Below are 8139 nucleotides of genomic sequence, written 5' to 3'. Positions count from 1 at the left end.
GCCCCCTAGGCCCCCCGTGTGCCCTGAGGCCCTAGTGCGCTCTGAGATGTCCAACCGGAGCCTAGAGCTCCCCCTTTAGCTCCCCTCGAGGGCTCCACACGTGCCCCGAGGCCCCTAACGTATTCTGAGACCCCCAACTTGAGCCCCTACGCGTGCCCAGAGACCTCCCAACCAACATGAGCCCACATGTGCCCTGAGAGGGCACGCGAGGCTCCCCAACGTGAGCCTTGAAACCCCCATGTCCCCTCCCAGATGCCCCGTGCCTCCTCGATGCCAGTGGACACCCTTGTGCGCCCTAGACCTCCCCCGTGTCCCAAGAAAATCCCACGTGCTCCGAGACACACCTGCCACCTCCCACCCCTGCCTTTGAGTTTCTCGCTCTGCTCCCAGTGACACTCCTCTGCTTGAGGTCTCGCCTTCCCCGAGGCTGAGGTCTCCCAGAGACCCCTGCATGCTCCGGAGAGCCTCTCCATGCCAGAGACACCTCATGAACACTAAGACTCCCTCTGTGTCCCCCCAAAATTCTATGTGCCCCAAGATCCCCCACTTTGAGTTTCTCCCTCTGCTCGCAGAAACACCTTCCACCCAAGAGTCTCATCTTCTTCTTGACTGAGGTCTCCCCCAAGCCCTCTCCACCCGGAGGTCTCCCCCATGTATACTAAGACCCTGTCCCCTTTCCTCAGGGTTGCCTGGGCCCGTCGGGACCCCCACTCAGTAGCTCTGAGGACCTCCGGTTGTACTGAAATGCCCCATCCTCCCTCCTAGACCTCCCCACTAGATTCCTTTCCACCTGGTGCCCCTCCTCCTTCCTTCCCTCCTTCAGGCTCCTCCTGGGTGCTCGGAGGCCCCGCCTGAGGTTGCCCAGGGTCCCTCTCTCCCTGCCCACCACTGTGCCTGCAGCCAGTCAGATGGTGCAGCCCAGCAGCCGGAAGTCAGGCCCCCTACCCCATGCCTTCAGCTACTTCCTATCTGCTGCCACCCGCTATGGGGAGCTGCTTCTTTGGGGAATGTTTGGCAATCTTTGTGTTACATATTAAAAACTCAGCAATTCAGTACTGCATCTGGGCATTGGTTACGTGTGTGTGTGTGTGTCTATTGTTGGAGGCTTCTCTCAGTGCTTTGTCTGTTTGATATGGCAAAGATATTTCACAAATCCCTGAGGGACTTCTTATCCTCCCCTCCTCAAGCCTGCTGGCAACAATGTCCAGTCACTGATTGTCATGCCCTTCAATGTGACTCCAAGGGGGAGATTACCAAAATCACTCAGGGAAGTTGAAAAGAATACAGCTTCCATGGCTACATCCTGGAGCTGTGGAATCCAAAGGGAGAGGAGAAAATGTATTTGCAAAAAGATTCCAGGTGATTCTGCTGCTGGAGTCACTGGCGGTACCAACTCACCTGGGCTGGTAGCATCTCACATCTTCCCCCAAGTGCAGCCTGAGGTCCATTCCCCGGTGTCAGAGGCAGTGGTAGGGAAGCCCAGGTAACTGGGCTAGTTATAGAAGGGTTGTGTTGGTATCTGAAGTCGCCATTTTGCGGTGTCAGTACCAAAGACTGAGGGAGGCCTTGGGGTCCAACAACAGGCAGATTTTGATCAAGGCTTGTTGGGGACTCACGCTTTCCTTTTGAAATTATAATCTATACACAAACCAGAACCATCTCGCGTATACACCCTCATTCACCGAATAAAAGTACCTGTGATGGATGACTTTTGAACCGCCCAGTGTGATGGACTCACTTCTAAGCTAGGGCTTCCCCCTCCCTCCCCTGCTCCCCCCAGGGCCTCAGAGGCAGCTTCCATTTCTCCCAGGCGCCTAAAGCAGTGAGTCAAGCTGAACTGCAGCCAGAAACCCATCCCCCGTGGCTATTTTTACCTCTAAGTAGGACTAACTTGTTATTTTAAAATCTTCTCTTGAACCCAAGTGACAACTGGAGAGAAAGGGTATTGGTGGTGACTTTGCTCCACCAACTGGTTCTTATTGGTTTGAGGCACTAACTTGCCCTGTACAAGTCAGCATTGAAAGGAGTCTTTAAATATCCTGATCCCAAACGGACGTGCTTGTCTAGTTCCACAGTTAAAAGTTGTGAAACTGAGGCAGCAATTACATGGGGACACGACGGAGGGAAGGAAAGGCTGAACGATCCATGGAGGTGAGGACTCGATTTTCAGAAGGAGGCTGGAGCTTCTCACACTCACCTTCTCATCTTTGTTTCTCTCTTCACAGTCCTCGCCCCCTCATTCTATTCTAGGAATGAGATTGATGAACCACCCTAGGGGTCTCCCGAGCGCACGCACGCGCGCGTGCATGCATGCGCGCACACACACACACACACGCACAAAACAGAGAGGAAATAATAGGGGGACAAGTTCCAGTTTACTGTAAGGGCAAAGGAATGCACAGAGCATAGTGATTGACAACTCAAACTCGAGTGGAAAGGCCGTTTGAACCCCAACTCTGCCACAATCTCAAGCTGTGTGACTTGAACAAGTCACTTAGCCTCTCTGAGCATGGGTTAAATAAAACCATCCCACTGCATTGTTTTGGAGATTAAATCAAGTGTGATTCATGGGAGGTGCCTAACATAGCATGCGCACTGAATAAGGATCTAGTACATGTCTAATTAATAACAGTGGCTCAGGTCAGAAAAAGAGTTACCTACTATTACACAGATGGGGCTACTTTGTAAGGCAGTGAATGGCACACAGTTAGAAGGAATCAAGCAAAGGAAAGGCTGCGACCTCTGAGTTCCTTAGAAGGATTTCTGCATCCACGGGGAGACTGGAAGAGATGAACTCTGTGGTCCCAGCTCTTGTGGGAAGGGGACCCAGGATGAAGGGACAATTGTGGGTCATAAAGGCGACATTTGGTTCTTGGCACAGAACCATATGTATGCCACCAGAACTGCCTGCCGGACCCCACCTGGCCCCTGGAGTCTATTTTCTTTTTTTAAATTTATTTTAATTTTAAAATTGTGGGGTACAGTTAAGGGTTAGGTATACAAATATTCATTGTGCAGGTACCCTTGTTGAGGTATGACTCCCTTTCCCCACACAGATATTGACTACCATTATTCCCACCTCCCTTCCCCTCCCTGCCCCCCCCCCCATAGTTTCCTGCCACTGTCAATCCTTTTCTTATAGTATGGAGTCTATTTTTACTCCCCCCTTCCCCAGTTATGGATCTATTTTGTTAATCTCCTTATATTTGCCGTTTTGACTTCCCAGTCAGTTTGCTAATCAGTTTGTCTATGTGATTCACAGGGTTTACATTTGTCACCGGGACTTAAACACACACTTGTTTTGATTTTTTTTTTGTAAAATTAGAAGCATTCAGCCGGGCTCGGTGGCTCAGCCTGTCATCCCGCGCCTTTGGAAGGCTGAGGTGAGTAGATTGCCTGAGCCCGCGGGTTCAAGACCCGCCTGGGCAGCGAGACCTCATCTCTACATAAATCAAAAAATCAGCCGGGCGTGGTAGCGCATGCCTGTATTCCGGCTACTTGGAAGGCTGAGGCGGAAGTATCGCCGGAGCCCAGCAGGTCGAGGCTGCGGTGGCCGGGAGCAGAGTGAGACTCCAACAAAAAAAAAAAAAAAAAAAAATTAGAAGCATTTGATGCTACCTAGACACAGCTGGTAAAGTGAGAATAATGCTCAAGTTTGCACGGTTTAAACACAATGTAGACAATAATTAGAAATGCTATCTTTAGATGTTGAGGGTAAGCTTTTTCTCAGAATTGCAGAGAATTTTTTTTTCCGAGTGGGGCTTTTTAGCGCATATATACAGAAATACTAAAAACGTAAGAAAATAGAGCAAATCAGTGAGCGTTTTGGTCAACTTGAAAGACTGCAGGAAATAAGCCAACTGATTTTAGATCTGCCTTTTTTGACTGAATGCATAAAATCTTTACATTTCCACATCTGTCATGACTACTATATGATCAGATAGTTCTAGGTGAAAGATTGCAACTGGTAAGTTGCTACAATGTGCCAGAAGTAATGCTCAACCTATGCTTGACCCGTGGCAAGGGAGAACAAAGCAAATAATACAGATAATTAATCATCTCTATCAGGAAAATTACCACGTTTTTATTTCAGGTAACAAAAAATATACAGTTATGATACATGATGGTCATAGAATTCAATAAAGCAAGGTCTGCAAATTAATAGAACTTACTTCTTTAAATAAAACTACAAAATAGCAGCTTTTTTAAAGCCAATTGTTTTAAATTTACTAGACTAGCACTGGCCTCTGCTAAGATCCCAAAATATATTCCTGAACTCACATAGATTCCAGAAAGTCACGCTTTTCGGTTTGATGCACACATTCCCTATGCATCCAAAAAAGTTATCCTGTAGGAAAGAGGTGATCCGACATATTAATATCTACCATTTTAAATTGCCTTCATGCTGTATCAATTTGTTTTTGTGAGCAACGCTAATATTGGGGCCCTCCTATTTTTTTCTGCTTCTCATTTCTAACTAGATTCACTGCTGAGCTCCCAATGGCAATCTCTCTGATCTACAAATTTGTTCTCCTTCCAGAAGGACAACTACATAAAGAGCGATATATTGAATTAGTGAGTCGGGGGCAATGCTTTGGCTTTTTGACATCCCAGGCAGAGCCCTCTGAAGGTATACTCTGTGTCATTAAGGGAGAGTATTGTTCTAAATGGAGGCTTCCAGAATGGAAGTGGAGGGAGAAGGTGCTCCAATAGAGACTTTGTTCAAAGAGAAACAGGGTGCCAAGTCATCCACAGGGCTGCAGGAAAACAATGAAGCCAAGCAAGCACCCCATTTTTTGGAGGAAAACAAAGAAAGGCAAAGGCATGCTGTAATTTTAAAGAGACAGGCACAATCACCTCGATGGGCAAATAGCTGGGGCTTGAAATTCCTTAAAGTGGAGACCAAACTTTTTATGCTATATGGGAGACTGGGGTGCAGCTACTCCTGGTAGGAATCACACATTAAAACATTTGCTCCAACACGTGAATAGCTGACAGCAGAGCACTTTTCTGGAAATTGGAGACATGATGGTGGTATGGCGTGGGGAGTGAGGGCACAGAAGTGGAGCTGTGATGGACACACTCGTTTAGCTGACTTAGATTGCCAACTGGGAGGAGGGTCCAGCAGGCACTGAGCTGAAGCCATCAGGTGCCTCCCAGCTAGCAAGGCTTCCGGAACAGCTGTGGGAGCAAGAAGGGAGGGGGAGGGGAGAGGACCGTGGGCAGAGAGGCATGGAAAGAGGCGCCAGAGATGAGAAGCACCTGGTTTACAAAAACCAATCCGTTTCTACGGGTCTTAATGGAAAGAAACACAAACCCTCATATGTAAAAATCCACACCTAAAGGCTCTCAGGTACAGAGCGATCACAAGAAAGTCAGAGTGTGCAAACAAGCTTTCATTAAGAGAACTGTCAGCTCTGTTTCATTGATCCAGACTGTTCTGCATTCTGCTGGCAACCCAGCTGGAAAAAATCATGGAAGGACAAACACGCTGGAAGAGGCAAACAAAGGCGGGGACATTCCTCCTACAAAGCAGAACAGATCAGAAAGATGCCAGGGAGGAGCAGGGATGAGATGGCATTTTTCTTAGCAAACAACCAACCAGGGCCCCTTCCCTCAATTCCATACCGTTAATAACACAGTATCTGGGCTTTTTAAGCAGGAAAAAGAAAAAGACGTGAGGTTCTGAGACAATACCATTGGCAGCCTACTCAAATCTACTGAAATCGATTCCCACTCTCCTCCACATCGCAGGACACTATTTTGGTTTGGTGTTCACCCTTTTACAGTCTGAATATTTAGGGACAGGGTCCCAGTCCAACTCCAAGCGCAAATCTTGAGGAATCTACATGGATCGTGGTAATACCATCTTCCTTGCCAGGGACTGGTTTGGACATAGTCATGTGACAAGGTCACATAGGCACGTAACAATGCTGACCAATGAAATGTGATAGCAACAAGGTTTCTTGCACTTAAAATATTCCCACACCTATGTGGGGAGAAATTTCCTTCTGCCCGTGGACATGTGAGAACAGATGCCTGCTGGAGCTGTTGCAGCCTTCTTGTTATCATGAGGGTGTAACTGACATAGAGGCAGGTAGAGCAGGAAGATAGAAACCTAGATCCTGGATGACTATCTTCAAAGAACCGGCCCTGGAATGCCCTACTTCTGAAGTTCCTGTTATGCAATAGAACTCATTTCCCTATTGTTTAAGTTTCTATAGGGTGGCTTGGAGCTGGGAGCGCCATGATGGATAAAGAGTTGTATGGTGGTGTAGGGGAGAGAATGCCAGGGTGAGAGACCTCCCTTGAGGGGAAACTGTGGGGGAGGAGTCCAGGGGCAAGGGAACAGGCAGGAGTGCTGGAGCACTGGAGCCCAGCAGACGGGGCCGGTAGTATTTTCTGCCAGGAACAGCACACTCCTGTTTTGCTAGATGGGGGTGACCCGAACAACTGGAGACCCAGCCTGTCTGCATCTGACAAAGAATGGGGTCTCTGTGGTCTGCACTTGGCTTTCATGTCTCTTAAAAGGACAAACACCAACCATAAGTGATTGTGAAAACTCCCTTTAATGTCTGGGGAACAGAAGAACCATATTGGGTGGGGACAGCAGAGGTGGGACAGTGTCACACGTATCTATGGGGATGTTGTCATGGCTGCACCTGTGATGGGATTGACTCACTACCTCCCATTCCACCTAATAACACAAACCCTCCCGGCTGACTGGGCATACAGAGTTTAGGTTATCGCTCCCTGTGACCTTTCCTCCATACCCGAAACCCCAGATTCTCTGGGACTTACTGCAGTCTTCCTGACTGAATGCATTCGAGTTTATGATAAGCCCAGCTTTCCAGAAGGTGATGAATGGGCCCCGAAGATGTGCACCCAGCTGACGGTGTGTCAAAACCAGAGCTTCTGCAGGGTGAGATTTTAATTTTTATTACTATTGTATTAAATTGTTCCTTTGGTGGCTCTGGCATTCTATGCAGCAGTGCTGAACATTTGCAGACAGTTAAGGCCCAGGCCAGCAGGAAAATGATTTCTGTGACTGCTGGTCTGTGCAAGCGCTGCAGCTGCGGAAGAGACCTCCCTTGAGGGGAAACTGTGGGGGAGGGGTTCCAGGGGCAAGGGAACAGGCTGGAGCACTGGAGCCCAGCAGACGGGGCCGGTAGTATTTTCTGCCAGGAACAGCACACTCCTGTTTTGCTAGATGGGGGTGACCCGCACAACTGGAGACTCACCCGGTCTGCATCTGACAAAGAATGAGGTCTCTGTGGTCTGCACTTGGCCCTTCTGATGGGGCTCCCATTCTGATAACACAGTAACACCAGGAGGCGCCACCTGGCAATGACGTATCTGCTTGGCTGGCCACTGGTGTGCAGGGTCATAGCTGGGATCACAAGCCTGGTATAAACATCAGATTTTTAGAGATCATCTGCAGCCTCTACCACCCCAGGAGCCTCTCTCCTTCCTGCAAGAGGGTCTCTCATAGGAGCGATTCTGGTTCGCTGAGGCATTCTGTTCTTTGGGATCTGGAATGAGGCTTTCCTGGGGAAATGAACTAAGTTCAGCGCAAAGATAGGTCTATGACCCTTCTGCCATGCCACCTAGGAAAGCCAGTTTTTGTCCCAAAGGAAGGGACCGGGTGGGACTGACCACGCCCTCCTTTCCCACCCTTGGACTGTGTCCTTCTTTGTCCACGGTCACCCCTGCCATGCTGTAGTAAAGTTCTCTTACTTCGCCCTCTCTTTCTCCACTAGGGTCATGAGCTCCGTGTCTTGTCTGCAGAACCTCAGTAACTGATGTCTTAACATTCTGTTGAGGGAGTGAAAGGTCCAAAGTTTCAGGTGCTATGGGCAACTAGATTGGCCCTCCCAGACCCGAAATGGCCATCCGGTCCTAAATGTAAGACAGGTTGAGCAGAGAGAACCAGCATTTCCAGGTTCTAGCCCTCTTCGCATCTCAGAAATAAAAGACCAGACCCCCGCTGGGAGTCCTGCTGCCCCCTATTATACTGTCCCCACCCCCATCACTTCGGTCCAATTAATTCTCCAGATTTACAGGCTGGAAAACTCAGCTCTGGTAGTCAGCAAACAGGCCTCAACAGGGGCTGTGAATTTCCAACCAGAAGCTCAACCT

This window comes from Carlito syrichta, unplaced genomic scaffold (genome assembly GCF_000164805.1).
Source record: "Carlito syrichta isolate Samal-C Ts95f unplaced genomic scaffold, Tarsius_syrichta-2.0.1 Scaffold304090, whole genome shotgun sequence".
NCBI lineage: Eukaryota > Metazoa > Chordata > Mammalia > Primates > Tarsiidae > Carlito > Carlito syrichta.
Note: the sequence above shows the minus strand (reverse complement) of the source record.